The following is a 16395-nucleotide window of genomic DNA, read 5'->3' as shown; positions in this document are numbered from 1 at the left end:
TCTGTTCTTCCTGGATTATTGTTCCCCCTTCCTTAATTGCTCTCTACTGCTAGTTCCCCTACATTCTACATTATAAACCATTTGTTTTACATTTTTCAAAGTTCACATTAGTGGTAGCATATAATATTTCTCTTTTTGTGCCTGGCTTATTTCGCTCAGCATTATGTCTTCAAGGTTCATCCATGTTGTCATATGTTTCACCAGATCGTTCCTTCTTACTGCCGCGTAGTATTCCATCGTGTGTATATACCACATTTTATTTATCCACTCATCTGTTGAAGGACATTTGGGTTGTTTCCATCTCTTGGCAATTGTGAATAATGCTGCTATGAACATTGGCGTGCAGATATCTGTTCGTGTCACTGCTTTCCGATCTTCCGGGTATATACCGAGGAGTGCAATCGCTGGATCGAATGGTAGCTCTATATCTAGTTTTCTAAGGAACTGCCAGACTGACTTCCAGAGTGGCTGAACCATTATACAGTCCCACCAACAATGAATAAGAGTTCCAATTTCTCCACATCCCCTCCAGCATTTGTAGTTTCCTGTTTGTTTAATGGCAGCCATTCTAACCGGTGTTAGATGGTATCTCATTGTGGTCTTAATTTGCATCTCTCTAATAGCTAGTGAAGCTGAACATTTTTTCATGTGTTTCTTGGTCATTTGTATTTCCTCTTCAGAGAACTGTCTTTTCATATCTTTTGCCCATTTTATAATTGGGCTGTCTGTACTATTGTCATTGAGTTGTAGGATTTCTTTGTATATGCAAGATATCAGTCTTTTGTCAGATACATGGTTTCCAAAAATTTTTTCCCATTGAGTTGGCTGCCTCTTTACCTTTTTGAGAAATTCCTTTGAGGTGCAGAAACTTCTAAGCTTGAGGAGTTCCCATTTATCTATTTTCTCTTTTGTTGCTTGTGCTTTGGGTGTAAAGTCTAGGAAGTGGCCTCCTAATACAAGGTCTTGAAGATGTTTTCCTACATTATCTTCTAGGAGTTTTATGGTACTTTCTTTTATATTGAGATCTTTGGTCCATTTTGAGTTAATTTTTGTGTAGGGGGTGAGGTAGGGGTCCTCTTTCATTCTTTTGGATATGGATATCCAACTCTCCCAGCCCCATTTGTTGAAAAGACCATTATGGCTCAGTTCGGTGACTTTGGGGGCCTTATCAAAGATCAGTCGGCCATAGATCTGAGGGTCTATCTCTGAATTCTCAATTCGATTCCATTGATCTATATGTCTATCTTTGTGCCAGTACCATGCTGTCTTGGCAACTGTGGCTTTATAATAAGCTTCAAAGTCAGGGAGTGTAAGTCCTCCCACTTCGTTTTTCTTTTTTAGAGTGTCTTTAGCAATTCGAGGCATCTTCCCTTTCCAAATAAATTTGATAACTAGCTTTTCCAAGTCTGCAAAGTAGGTTGTTGGAATTTTGATTGGGATTGCATTGAATCTGTAGATGAGTTTGGGTAGAATTGACATCTTAATGACATTTAGCCTTCCTATCCAGGAACATGGAATATTTTTCCATCTTTTAAGGTCCCCTTCTATTTCTTTTAGTAGAGTTATGTAGTTTTCTTTGTATAGGTCTTTTACATCTTTGGTTAAGTTGATTCCTAGGTACTTGATTTTTTTAGTTGCTATTGAAAATGGTATCTTTTTCTTGAGTGTCTCTTCAGTTTGTTCATTTCTAGCATATAGAAACATTACTGACTTATGTGCATTAATCTTGTATCCCGCTACTTTGCTAAATTTGTTTATTAGCTCTAGTAGGTGTATCGTTGATTTCTCAGGGTTTTCTAGATATAAGATCATATCATCTGCAAACAATGACAGTTTTACTTCTTTTCCAATTTGGATGCCTTTTATTTCTTTGTCTTGCCGGATTGCCCTGGCTAGCACTTCCAGCACAATGTTGAATAACAGTGGTGACAGCGGGCATCCTTGTCTTGTTCCTGATCTTAGAGGGAAGGCTTTCAGTCTCTCACCATTGAGTACTATGCTGGCTGTGGGTTTTTCATATATGCTCTTTATCATGTTGAGGAAGTTTCCTTCAATTCCTACCTTTTGAAGTGTTTTTATCAAAAAGGGATGTTGGATTTTGTCAAATGCTTTTTCAGCATCTATTGAGATGATCAATTGATTTTTCCCTTTCGAGTTTTTAATGTGTTGTAATACATTGATTGTTTTTCTGATGTTGAACCATCCTTGCATGCCTGGAATGAACCCCACTTGGTCATGGTGTATGATTTTTTTAATGTGTCTTTGGATTCGATTTGCAAGTATTTTGTTGAGGATTTTTGCATCTATATTCATTAGGGAGATTGGCCGGTAGTTTTCCTTTTTTGTAGCATCTTTGCCTGGTTTTGGTATTAGATTGATGTTAGCTTCATAAAATGAGTTAGGTAGTGTTCCATTTTTTTCAATGTTTTGAAAGAGTTTGAGTAAGATTGGTGTCAGTTCTTTCTGGAAAGTTTGGTAGAATTCCCCTGTGAAGCCATCTGGCCCTGGGCATTTATTTGTGGGAAGATTTTTGATGACTGATTGGATCTCTTTGCTTGTGATGGGTTGGTTGAGGTCTTCTATTTCTTCTCTGGTCAGTCTAGGTTGTTCATATGTTTCCAGGAAATTGTCCATTTCTTCTACATTATCCAGTTTGTTGCCATACAGTTGTTCATAATATCCTCTTATAATTTTTTTAATTTCTTCAGGATCTGCAGTTATGTCACCTTTTTCATTCATTATTTTGTTTATATGGGTCTTCTCTCTTTTTGATTTTGTCAGTCTAGCTAGGGGCTTGTCAATCTTGTTGATCTTCTCAAAGAACCAACTTTTGGTGATATTTATCCTTTCTATTGTTTTTTTGTTCTCTATGTCATTTATTTCTGCTTTAATCCTTGTTATTTCTTTTCTTCTACTTGGTTTAGGATTGGTTTGCTGTTCATTTTCTAGCTTCTTCAGTTGATCCATTAGTTCTTTGATTTTGGCTCTTTCTTCCTTTTTAATATATGCGTTTAGTGCTATAAATTTCCCCCTTAGCACTGCTTTTGCTGCATCCCATAGGTTTTGGTATGTTGTGTTCTCATTTTCATTCGTCTCTATATATTTAGCAATTTCTCTTGCTATTTCTTCTTTAACCCACTGATTGTTTAGGAGTGTGTTGTTTAACCTCCAGGTATTTGTGAATTTTCTAAGTCTCTGATGGTTATTGACTTCTAATTGTATTCCATTGTGGTCAGAGAATGTGCTTTGAATAATTTCAATCTTTTTAAATTTATTGAGGCTTGTTTTATGTCCCAGCATATGATCTATTCTGGAGAAAGTTCCGTGAGCACTAGAAAAGTATGTGTATCCTGGTGATTTGGGATGTAATGTCCTGTATATGTCTGTTAAATCTAATTCATTTATCAGATTGTTTAGGTTTTCAATTTCCTTATTGGTCTTCTGTCTGGTTGATCTATCTATAGGAGAGAGTGATGTGTTGAAGTCTCCCACAATTATTGTGGAAACATCAATTGCTTCCTTTAGTTTTGCCAATGTTTCTCTCATGTATTTTGTGGCACCTTGATTGGGTGCATAGACATTTACGATTGTTATTTCTTCTTGCTGAATTGCCCCTTTTATTAGTATGTAGTGGCCTTCTTTGTCTCTCAAAACATCCCTGCATTTGAAGTCTATTTTATCAGAGATTAATATTGCTACACCTGCTTTCTTTTGGCTGTAGCTTGCATGAAATATTTTTTTCCATCCTTTCACTTTCAATTTCTTTGTGTCCCTGTGTCTAAGATGAGTCTCTTGTATGCAACATATTGATGGTTCATTTTTTTTGATCCATTCTGCGAATCTATATCTTTTAATTGGGGAGTTTAATCCATTTACATTCAACGTTAAAACCGTGAAGGCATTTCTTGAATCGGCCATCTTATCCTTTGGATTATGTTTGCCATATTTTTCCCTCTCTCTATTAATATCCTTTATTGTACCCATACCGAATCTCTTTAGTACTGAACCTTTCTCCAAGTCTCTCTGTCCTGTCTTTGTTTCTCTGTCTGTAGGGCTCCCTTTAGTATCTCCAGTAGGGCAGGTCTCTTGTTAGCAAATTCTCTCAGCATTTCTTTGTCTGTGAAAAATTTAAGCTCTCCCTCAAATTTGAAGGAGAGCTTTGCTGGATAAAGTATTCTTGGCTGGAAATTCCTCTCTCTCAGAATTTTAAATATATCGTGCCATTGCCTTCTCGCCTCCATGGTGGCTGCTGAGTAGTCACTACTTAGTCTTATGCTGTTTCCTTTGTATGTGGTGAATTGCTTTTCTCTTGCTGCTTTCAGAACTTGCTCCTTCTCTTCTATGTTTGACAGTGTGATCAGTATATGTCTCGGAGTGGGTTTTTTTGGATTTATTCTATTTGGAGTTCGCTGAGCATTTATGATTTGTGTATTTATGTTGTTTAGAAGATTTGGGAAGTTTTCCCCAACAATTTCTTTGAATACTCTTCCTAGACCTTTACCCTTTTCTTCCCCTTCTGGGACACCAATGAGTCTTATATTCGGACGCTTCATATTATCTATCATATCCCTGAGGTCCATTTCGAGTTTTTCAATTTTTTTCCCCATTCTTTCTTTTATGCTTTCATTTTCCATTCTGTCATCTTCCAGGTCACTGATTCGTTGTTCAACTTCCTCTAGTCTTGTACTATGAGTGTCCAGAATCTTTTTAATTTGGTCAACAGTTTCTTTAATTTCCATAAGATCATCCATTTTTTTATTTAGTCTTGCAATGTCTTCTTTATGCTCTTCTAGGGTCTTCTTGATTTCCTTCATATCCCGTACTAGGGTCTCATTGTTCATCTTTAGTTCTTTGAGTAGCTGCTCTAGGTGTGTCTCTTCTGGTCTTTTGATTTGGGTGCTTGGGCTTGGGTTATCCATATCGTCTGGTTTTTTCATATGCTTTATAATTTTCTGTTGTTTTTGGCCTCGTGGCATTTGCTGTCCTTGATAGGGTTCTTTTAGGGTTTGTAGACCAGTTGAAGTCCTTATCTCTAATTTATCAGATCTACAGCTTCGTGGAGTACACTTTCTCTAACTAACCAGCAGGTGGCGTCCACGAGCCACCTGTTCTCCACAAGCCAGATCTCCCCTGCTTAGCCTTTTTGGTGAGTGGGGGAGTGAGTCTTGTGGGGCCCAATTGGTGTCCCAAGCTTGCGTGTGTAGTTGGTGTTGCCTGCCCTGTATGTGGGGCGTGTTTCTGGGCAGTCGGGGAGGGGGGGTGGCCCTAACAATCAAATCTCCCTGATGATCCTAGAGTTTTAAAGCTACTGCAATAGTCTAATCCTTCAGTTCAGTCCTGCCACAGTTTGTCTCTGCCACTGACCCACAAGTCTTTGGTATTGGCGTATGGCTCCTGAGACTTGCAAGTGGGCCCCTCTTCCAGGCTGTGCACCCCGGGTCCTCTGTTGAGGGATGACTGTGCTATGTCACAGGTGAGTGCCGTCCCCCCAGGGCAGTTCTGGGCTGCTGGGCTGTGTTGGGAGGCTCCCAGTCTGCTCAAATGATGGCTGAATGGGGCTCTGTTAATTCACACTGCTCCCCCTTCCCAGCTCTGGGACATTCAGCTGAGGTTGCAGGGAAGGCTAATGTCCACGCCCAGTTTTGTGGTGTGTGCCTGTTATTTGAAGCACTTCCGTCACACTGGGTTGTCTGGGGCAGCTCTGGGCTATGGGGCTGGCGATGGGCAGGAGTGTTTCCTGTCCACCAGGATGGTGGCTGTGAGCGGACACCCCCCTTTTCTTGGGAAGTTGTGTTGTTTAGTGAATTTTCTCAGCCACTGGATTATTGCCTTTTGTCTCAGAGCTCTCTTATTTCTGCTCTTGACTCTTGACTTGACGTGCCCAAATTTCAATTCTTTGAAGCTTTCTGTATTGAGCTTCTTAGAGTAATTGTTTTAGAAAAAGCAAAAAGGATTTAAAAAAAAAAAAAAAAAAAAAACGGCCCTCCTCAGAGATCTAATGGGTTATTGAAATGCTAATAGACAAAGCAACCAGGGCCATTAAGGAAAGGTGCCCTGGGCAGAGAGATCAGCCTTGCTTCGGGATTTGCATATGCGCCTCAAGGCCTGATCTCCGCCCTTCCCCTTTCTGTGTTCACCAGAACTCCAAAAATCCTCTGCTTTTACTTTGGAGCTTCTCGTGTTGTTTTCCTTCTATGCCCGTCTCCTCTCTGCTGGGCTGGCTGCTCTCAGAGTCTCTGGTGTCTGGCCTCAGTCTATCTATGGTTGGAGTTTGAATCAGTAGAATGAGTTTCCGATGAGAGCAGCCACTGCAATTCTCCCTTCTCCTTCCTGGAGCTGACAGCCCCTCCTCCCCCGGGACTGAGCCTGGCAGGGAGGGGCGCGGGTCCCCTGGCCGCAAAAACTTACAGATTTCGCTGATCTCAGCAGTTCCACGTTTTCATGAGTGTTGTATGAAGTATGCCCAAAGACAGATTGCTCTGTGGTGTCCAGTCCACGCAGTTCCTGGCTTTTTACCTACTTTCCTGGAGGAGTAACTAAAACATACAGCTCACCAGTCTGCCATCTTGCCCCGCCTCTGATTGTTGTTCTTAAAGAGGCTGTTGCCTCTGGGTTTTAGAACTTGTCTGGCATAGGAACACTCTGGTGGATTTAAGTTTCTGAGAGATAAAGCTTAGTGAGTGCATCTTTTATAGAGTCTCAGGTAGGGACTAGGTATTTGGGGACTACTTTTGGTAAGGGCATGGCATGCTGTGGCCATTTGGGATGTGTAACTGGAGATTGCATAAGAGAAACCTCCAGGAGAGCCTCTCGGGATCTCTCAGCCATTGTAACCTCAGCTTGTGCAACTGATTTTTGACACGGTGCAAAGGCAATGCGATAGTGAAAGGACAACCTTTTCAACAAATTACGCTGCAAAAAAACCCCACAAAAAAACAACTTAGATGTATACTTTGCACCTTATATGAAAAACTAACTCAGTTCATTGAGAACACTGCACAGCTGCTAGGAGGCTCTCAGTCAGTAAATGACATTATAAAGTTGATGTGTATTTAGAACATTCTGTCTACAGTCTGGAAACTGGACTGCAGAGGGGCTGGTAAGAAAGAAGCAAGGGACATCGAGTAGCTGTTAATAGTATTCCAGGTAAGTGATGATGGTGATGGTGGCCTGCCAGGGTGGAAGCAGTAGGGATGGAGAGAAATAGACACTGGACAGATTTGGAGGTAGAGCAGTAAAACTCTAAACTGGAGCCCTGCTTGGGGGCTTGGAGAGGGAGAGCGCTGTAGAGGGATAGATTGTTGGGAAGAATTGCCTTTACATTTCCTTATGAAATGCAGAATGTGCTGGGAAAGGGCCCGGTGTAAGAATCAGGAGACGTGAGTTCTAGAACCAGAGCTGTTAAAAGCAGGTCATCTTGAGTGAAAGTCTTCTGTGCTCTGGGCCTGGCACCCTCCTGCATCAGTACAGGATGTATTTCTGGAATGATCCCTGCTTCCTTCCAGCTCTCACTATATGTGAATTTCTGCTTTACCTAACTTTCAAAACTTAGCTTTGCTGGTGAGTGCATGCAAGTTTCTTTGTGTATGATCGAATGTGTGTCTTGCAGGCCCTCAGGGATCTTTTTCTGACTTTCTTCTTGCCTCTTGCATGGAAATATGTATACATAAAGCCTGCATTTTTGGGGGGCCTGCATATGATGTTGGTTGCCAACACAGCATCATTGTTTTCTCCTACCCAGAATTTCCCCAATTTCCATGTAGTGTCCTCTTCGCCCCCCGCAGAGCCCATCTGCCACAAAGGAAACCTGTTCCCACGTCCACCCATACGGGTGGGTCCTAACAGTTTAAGCCAGTTGGCACACCCCCTCCCCATCCCTAGTCACTGTTCAGGGTTGTCTCCAGATTCCTGCACACACCACTGAGGCACTAGTGTTCTCTCTGACTCTGAATGTTGTGGTACTTGGATGACAAGGCCTGGCAGTGCCGCAGCCACCCTCCTGCTGAGTCTGGGGATGGAGCAGATATAGCAGCTCTCGGAGGAACTGAGAGAACTACAAGACTAAGTTTGTTCCGAACCCCACTCCCAGCCCTGAACCTCTAGATATGTGAACTTACCTGTTCCTTGTGGTTTAAAGCTGTGTTGGGTTTTCTATTGCTTGGCAGTTAAAAACATCCTTACAAATACATAGGTACTTAACTAGAAATACTGTAAACCAAGCTTTCCCATGCTTCTGTGAATAAAACCATCTGAATTGTATATTAAAAATATAAATTATTGTGCCCCAGCCGTAACCTACTTAATTACAATTTCTAGGGACAGTCCTAGTATTCTATATATTTGCAAGCATCCCAGTTTTTTACTAACCCCTCTACTCTTACCTGAGTCCTGTTTACATGGCAGGCAATGAAAACTGTTTCTCTCTCCATCTGTGTCTGCCTAAGAAGAGAAGTTACACAGTATGGAGACATACCTCGGAGATTTTGTGGGTTCAGTTCCAGATCACCACAATAAAGCAAATATTGCAATAAAGCGAGTCACAGATTTTTTGGTTTCCCAGTGCATATAGAAGTTATGTTTAAACTATACTGCAGTCTCTTTAGTGTACAATAGCATTATGTCTAAAAAGCAATAAACATATCTTAATTAAAATATGACACAGGGATCCAAAGTGAGCACGTATTGTTGGAAAAATGGCACCAATATACTTGCTTGATGCAGGGTTGCCACAAACCTGCAATTTGTAAAAAAGAATGCAGTATTTGTGAAGCACTGTAAAGTGAAGCACACTAAAACAAGGTATGCCTGGTAAATACAAGTGAGGCTATCTGGAATTCTAGTGGATTAATTACCAAAAGGTTTGTGAACAAATTCAGCTGTCTTTGACAGCACAGCTTACAGTTTTAAAAGGACGAGGAAGAGAAGCAAGAAAGATCCAATCCCAGGCAGAAGGTATAGAATGTATGAAGACCGAGAGGGGTGTGCCAGAGCAGGGAGGGCTCAAGAAACTGAAAATAATTTAGTATTGACTGCAGGGCAGAAAAGGAGGATGAGAGTAAAGAGGAATGAGAAAGCAGTAAACAGTAGTGGTTTTGTCCTGCAAGTCATTCCTAGTCACATTTTAGGATTTGCTTTGGGTCTGCCAGGCTGTGGGGGGTTGGAAGGAAGCGGTGCTACGTTGCTCTCGGAGGCAGCACACGGGGGCCTGTGCGGGGACCGTGGAAGAGGGAATGGATTTGAGAGCAGTGTAGGATAAAGCCCCATCATGTTTGGATTTGGTGATTGAAGGTTAATGTTTTCTGGCTCAGGCCACTGTGAGTAGGTGGCCCCATTCACTGTCAGGTGAACTTTGTGGGGAGAGACACAGATTAATTTAGGGTACGTGGAATTCAAGGGATCCACAAACTTAAAAGGTTGGTCTATCCATTAGGCAGACTGACGTGTGGATCTAGAGTGGAAGTTTGGCCTGTGGATAAAGACTTGGCATCATCACCATCCTATAGCTGGTGCAGCCACGCCAAGAGCTTGCTTCGGACCTAACCCCAAGGAATCTGAGCATGCGAGAGACGGGCTGAGAAACAGGAGCCTGCAAGTGGGGAGCCAGAAGAGCAGAGGTTAAATCAGGAGAGTGGAACGCTGCAGAGCCCGAAGAAGAACGTACTTGAAGCAGGAATTGATTAATGATATGAATTACTTAGACTGTCAGCTAAGATGAAAACAGACAATTATACATCATGGTTTTGTTCATGGTTTTGTGACTTTGATGGAAGCAGTTTTCGGATGTACACTAGCGGGAGACAGCTGGGGGAAATGAGGTGTGGAGACAGAGTAAAGACAGCTGCTTCAAGAAGTTTGGCTATGATGGGGAGAAGAAAGGATGGTATTTCAAGTGAGTTTGGGGAGCAAGTGACTTTTTCTTCATTATTGGAGGAGTCACAGTGTTCAAATGCTAATGGACGCAAAAGTTTTCGCTCGAATTTCTCTCATTCTAATTTCTCCCAGGAGTAGGGATGAGACTTCTTGTGAGAGTTTGCCATTAGCTTGTCTGCCAGTTTGAATCTTTTATGTCCCCCAGAAAAGCCATGTTCTTTTTTTTTTAATTTTTATTGAGATTGTTCACACACCATACAATTATCCAAAGATTTAAAGTGTACAATCAGTTGCCCCTGGTACCCTCATACAGCTGTGCATCCATCACCACACTTAATCTTTGTTCAATTTTTAGAACCTTTTCATTACTCCAGACAAGAAATAAAGCAAAAGACAAAAAAAGAAAAACAAAGAAAAGAAAAGGAAACTCGAATCCTCCCGTATCCCTAACAAACCCCCCTCAATTACTGACTCGTAGTGTTGGTATAGTACATTTGTTACTGTTTATGAAAGAATGTTGAAATACTACTAACTGTAGTATATAGTTTGCAATAAGTATATATTTTTTCCCTATATGTCCCTCTATTATTAACTTCTAATTGTATTATACATTTGTTCTGGTTCATGGAAGAGATTTCTAATATTTGTACAGTTAATCATGGACATTGCCCACCATAGGATTCAGTTTTATACATTCCCATCTTTTGATCTCCAGTTTTCCTTCTGGTGACATATGACTCTGAGTTTCCCCTTTCCACCTCATTCACACACCATTCAGCACTGTTATTTATTCTGACATCTTGCTACTGACACCTTTGTTCATTTCCAAACATTAAGTTCATCCTAGTGGAGCATTCTGCTCATACTAAGGAACTGCTCCCCATTCTTTAGCCTTGTCTTATATCTTGGTACCTTATATTTCATGTCTATGAGTTTACATATTATAATTAGTTCCTATCAGTGAAACCCTGCAATATTTGTCCTTATGTGTCTGGCTTTATTTCACTCAGTATATTGCCCTCAAGGTTTCTTCATCAACCCATTTTTTTTTTTAGATGGTTTTGTTCACGTTGTCGTACATTCCATCCTAAGTAAACAATCGATGGTTCTCTGTATGGTCACATATTTATGTATTTACCACCTTCACCAGGATCTATATAAGGGCATCTACATTTCTTTCACAAGGCAGGAGGGAGAGTCGAAGGTAGAGAGGCAAAAGAAAAAGAAAAAAGAAAGAGGAAAAAAAAATGACAGCAAAGAAGCAGCAAAAGGAAAGATAACCTTAAATCAAAGTAAAGAGTCAGACACCAATGTCAAGTGTCTAACATGCTTCCCCTATCCCCCCTCTTATCTGCATTTACCTTGGTATATCACCTTTGTTACATTAAAGGAAGCATAATACAATGATTCTGTTAGTTACAGTCTCTAGTTTATGTTGATTGCATCCCTCCCCCAATGCCTCCTCATTTTTAACACCTCGCAAGGTTGACATTTGCTTGTTCTCTCTCGTGAAAGAACATATTTGTACATTTTATCACAATTGTTGAACACTCGAGATTTCACCGAGTTACACAGTCCCAGTCTTTATCTTTCCTCCTTTCTTGTGGTGTCTCACATGCTCCCAACCTTCCTCTCTCAACCATATTCATAGTTATCTTTGTTCAGTGTACTTACATTGCTGTGCTACCATCTCCCAAAATTGTGTTCCAAACCACGCACTCCTGTCTTCTCCTATCACTCTGTAGTGCTCCCTTTAGTATTTCTGTAGGGCGGGTGTCTTGTTCACAAAGTCTCTCATTGTCTGTTTGTCAGAAAATATTTTGAGCTCTCCCTCATACTTGAAGGACAGCTTTGCTGGATATAGGATTCTTGGTTGGCGGTTTTTCTCTTTCAGTATCTTAAACATATCACACCACTTCCCTCTTGCCTCCATGGTTTCTGCTGAGAGATCCGCACATAGTCTTATTAAGCTTCCTGTATTTGTGATGGATTGCTTTTCTCTTGCTGCTTTCAGGATTCTCTCATTGTCTTTGACGTTTGATAATCTGATTATTAAATGTCTTGGCGTAGGCCTATTCCGATCTCTTCTGTTTGGAGTACGCTGTGCTTCTTGAATCTGTAATTTTATGTCTTTCATAAGAGATGGGAACTTTTCATTGATTAGTTCCTCTATTATTGCCTCTGCCCCTTTTCCCTTCTCTTCTCCTTCTGGGACACCAATGATACATGCATTCTTGTACTTTGTTTCGTCCTTAAGTTCCCAGAGATGTTGCTCATATGTTTTTCGTTCTTTTCTCCATCTGCTCCTTTGCATGTAGGCTTTTAGGTGTTTAGTTCTCCAGTTCCTGAGGTTTTCTTCTGCCTCTTGAGATCTGCTGTTGTATGTTTCCATTGTGTCTTTCGTCTGTTGTGTTGTGCCTTTCATTTCTGTAGATTCTGCTAGTTGTTTTATTGAACTTTCGATTTCTGCCTTATGTATGCCCAGTGTTTTCTTTATAGTCTTTATCTCTTTTGCCAAATCTTCTCTAAACTTTTTGAATTGATTTAGCATTAGTTGTTTAAATTCCTATATCTCAGTTGGAGTGTATGTTTGTTCCTTTGACTGGGCCATAACTTCATTTTTCTCAGTGTAGGTTGTAGTTTTCTGTTGTCTAGGCATCTGACCTCCTAGGCCACCCCAATCAGGTTTTCCCAGACGAGAACAGGCTCAGGTCTCAGAAGGAGGAAATACTCAGTATCCGGTTTCCCTCATGGTTTTTCTTAAAGAATTGACACACCTGTGCTTTTCTGCCTGGCAGGTGCACCTGTCAGCCTGTCACTGGCTGGTGTAAGGGGGTGTGGCCCGTGGCTCTCCTCCCCCAGACTTTGGGGTCTGATTCCGGAAAGGTGGGCAGTAGAGCTGGGCCCCTTCCTTTCCTCTTGGGATGCTATGCCCCCTCCAGAGAGGTCATCTTCATATCAATAAGTTCTTTGTTTCTCTGACCCAGCTGGTCAAAGTACTGCGATTTTAAAATGGCTGAGGCTTTCTTTACTGCAAAGCGCTGCGGGGTGAAAATGGCTGAGGCTTTCTCTACAGAGAGGGAAAGGGACAGAAAGCTCCCAGATTCACCCATCAGCCAGAGATAGCACCTGATCCTCTGATATGTCCCGTGACTCTCCCAAGGTCAGTTGTCACCAAAAGCCTCTGTCTGCTTGTTGAGGATTCGCTGTCTGTATTGAGCAGTTAATATTAAAACCCCAGTTGTGGCTGGGCTGAGGTACACTAGCTTGTTTGGAGAGTGCTGCTCTCTAGCACCGCGAGGCTTCTGTGAGGGAGGGGCTCTCGGCTCTTGGCTCTCAATGCGGGTCCACAGTTTTTACTTACAGATTTTATGCTGCGATCTCGGGCATTCCTCCCAATTCAGGTTGGTGGATGATGAGTGGACAGTCACGTTTGTCTTCCTGAAGTTATTCCAGATTATTTACTACTTTTTGGTCATTTATGAATTGTTCCAGGGGGAACTAACAGTCTTCCACTCCTCTCTATGCCTCCATCTTAGCTCCTCCCCAAGCCATATTCTTTTAATGCAGTTGTTTGGGGGCAGACCTTCTGTGGGTGGGATCTTTTGATTAGATTATTTCCATGGAGATGTGACCCCACCCATTCAGGGGTGGGTCTTGATTAGTTTATTGGAGTCCTTTAGGAGAGTTCACAGAGAGAGGGAGCTCAAAAGCTGAGAGACATTTTGGAGAGAAGCTAAGATATATAATCCAGAGTTTGCCCTCTGGAGAAGCTAAGAGTTGACACAGACCCAGATGCTTGGAGATGCAGACAGAAAGATGTTTGGAGACTCTAAGAGATGAAGCCCAGAGTTTGTCCCAGAGAAGCTAAGAGAAGACCCCCCAGATGCTTAGAGAGAAACACTCTGGGAGAACAAGCAAGGATGCACAGGACCTGCAAGAGAGAAGCTAAGAGAGACAGAAGTCCAGAGACATTTTGGAACCTTTTGGAGAAAGCCATTTTGAAACCAGAACCTGGGAGCAAAGGACCAGCAGACACCAGCCACATGGCTTCCCAGCTGACAGAGGTGTTCCAGATGCCATTGGCCTTTCTTCAGTGAAGGTATCCTCTTGTTGATGCCTTAGTTTGGACATTTTTTATGGCCTTAGAACTGTAAATTTGTAACCTAGTAAATCCGCTTTATAAGAGCCAGTCTCTTTCTGGTATTTTGCATAACGGCACCTTTAGCAAACCAGAACACCATGTGTTTTAGTCTTCGGGTTGCTGAAGCAAATAGCATACAGTGGGTTGGCTTAAATAATGGGAATTTATTTATTATTTGAGGCTAGGAGAAGTCCAAAATCAAGGTATCATCAAGGTGATACTTTCTCCCAGAAGACTGACATTCTGGGGCTGGCTGCTGCTGACCCTTGGTCCTTGGCTTTTCTGTCATTTGGCAGTGCCCGTGGGAGCCTCTCTTGTCTCAGTTCCGCTGACTTCTAGCTTCTGGCTGCTCCCTTGTGTTTCTCTCTGTGGCCTTCCCGGTAAGGCCTTCAGTAACAGGAGTAAGGTCCCTCCTGATTCAGCTGGGCCCCACCTTAGCTGAAGAAACCTCATCAAGAGGTTCTATGACAAGGGTTCACACCCGCAGGAATGGATTAAGTTTAAGAACATGTTTTTTCTGGGATCTATAGCTCTGATCCAGCATACCATGACTTTCTGCCAGCTGGCCTGCCCTCTGGGTTCCCCCTCCCATTTAGAAAGTAAAGCAGGAGAAGAGAAAGAGACTTGGCCATATGGCTTCCCTTTTAGGCCCAGTTATTGTGCAGTTTCAAAATTCACTCTAGACAAGATGGTGTCGTGATCTGTGGCCCACTGCCTTCCCAGTACTTTTCTAAATAGGGCGTTTGGGGGCCCTTCAGGACTGCTACTCTGAGAGATCTATTCCATGTTCAGTATCGGCAGAGATTGTGTGTTTGTGCATGTGTGAGAGTGTGTGTGTGAGCAAGAGAAAAAGAGGTGTCTCACTGTTGTGTTATCCTTTAATTTGGGACATGTTTATCGTCTTGAGTATCCACTCATTGTCTGGTTTGATGTTTTGGACATGTCCTAGTTTCATTATAGTTGTACTTCTGTTTTTCATTCTCTATATGTATTTAGGGAATTTAATAGAAAGAAGTAGATAAAGATTCATTCACATTGAAATCTTCACAGGAACTCCATCGGAACATTTCATACTTCTGCTCATTTTAGAGTTGGGGTTTCATGGAACTGTAGAAGGACCATAAATCTTTTCCCATTTTTGTGTCATTTTGGTCTACTAATATAAATGTATTAAAAATTTTTGGAATGTCCAGTCTCTGCCTGGTGTTCTGTTAGGTAATGGAGATTTATAGACTACTTAACGTCCTCCTCCATGATCAGTAGGAATTAAATCCTTGTATTTCCTAAGGCAGCATTACAAAAGCATCTTCTCTCACTAAGTCTTTTAATTATCTCCTTTCTCATCTGCCAATTTTTTTTTTTTTTAATCAAAAAGAACATTAAGTGTCTTAACTTAAGCCCAAAATTGTATTGAAGAAACCATCTAATTTGCCAGGGAATATTATACCCAAAGAAACTTGCTGTCAAACATGGAGTGGCCTGTTTCACGAACCCTCCAGATGTCTGGTTTGCATGATGAAAAGGAGTTCAGAGAGCAGATCTCCCTAGAAAACCATGAGCCACTTTAGGGAAAAACTCTCAGGGGCCTTTCGTGAGATATTTAGCTAATTCCTGTAACTTGGAAGTGGCCACCACATGCTGCAAAGCCCTGAGTGAATCTGGAATCTCTGGCATTGGTATAGAAGTGGGTCCTAAAAGGTCTTATACACTGAGCTTCTGACCATCATTCTCAGAATGAGCAAGTTTTGGGGGAATTTCTGGTATTCAGGGAAGTGTAGGGGTACAGTAGCATTAGTGGAGAATTCCTCCAGTGTTTGAAGAGGAAGATGAGAGTTAACACTGGTTTTCTATGAGTGTTGTTAGTGGGACATGAGATGGGGAAAGGGAGAGCTGTGTTTTTCACGATAGGAATCCATGCTAAGACTTGCTAATGCCCCCTGGGGGGGAAAAATTCTTTGAACAGAGACCACAGAGACAGAGAGAATTTACTTTATATTCCTATACAATTGCTATAGCTGTATATTTGACCCAAAATTTCTCTATGGCAAAAGCAACGAGGGAAATGTGCCCAATTGTAAGATCCGTAAGGACCACTCGATTAAAATCTATCCCGTTTCCAGGAAGCACAGGCTTTCTCGGTGCTGAGCCCTGAGAGAGGCTCCCTTGTGGGTCCTCATATGATGTGGCCCCTGTATGTAGTGGGGGCAGCACCCTGGACAGGTGCCGATGGGCCCGGAGGCAGAACCCCGGCAGAGGACGGCGGCTCCCAATCAGGCCGCACTGATTGTGAGAGTGAAGACACTTCCTTACAGTGTCTTCATCCAGGGCTTCGGAAAGTCATGACTGAGGTGGGTCTCTAATCCTATTCCAGGTTTATAGGT

The 16395-nt window shown here is 42.0% G+C and overlaps 1 protein-coding gene across 1 annotated transcript in view; it reads left to right on the top strand.

Annotated features, from left to right (window-relative positions):
* Positions 1-16395, top strand: part of ZNF268 (zinc finger protein 268) — a 115677-nt gene that overhangs the window by 5701 nt on the left and 93581 nt on the right.

Source organism: Choloepus didactylus, chromosome 23, assembly GCF_015220235.1.
Source record: "Choloepus didactylus isolate mChoDid1 chromosome 23, mChoDid1.pri, whole genome shotgun sequence".
Lineage (NCBI taxonomy): Eukaryota > Metazoa > Chordata > Mammalia > Pilosa > Megalonychidae > Choloepus > Choloepus didactylus.
This window is presented reverse-complemented; position numbering and strand designations above follow the sequence as displayed.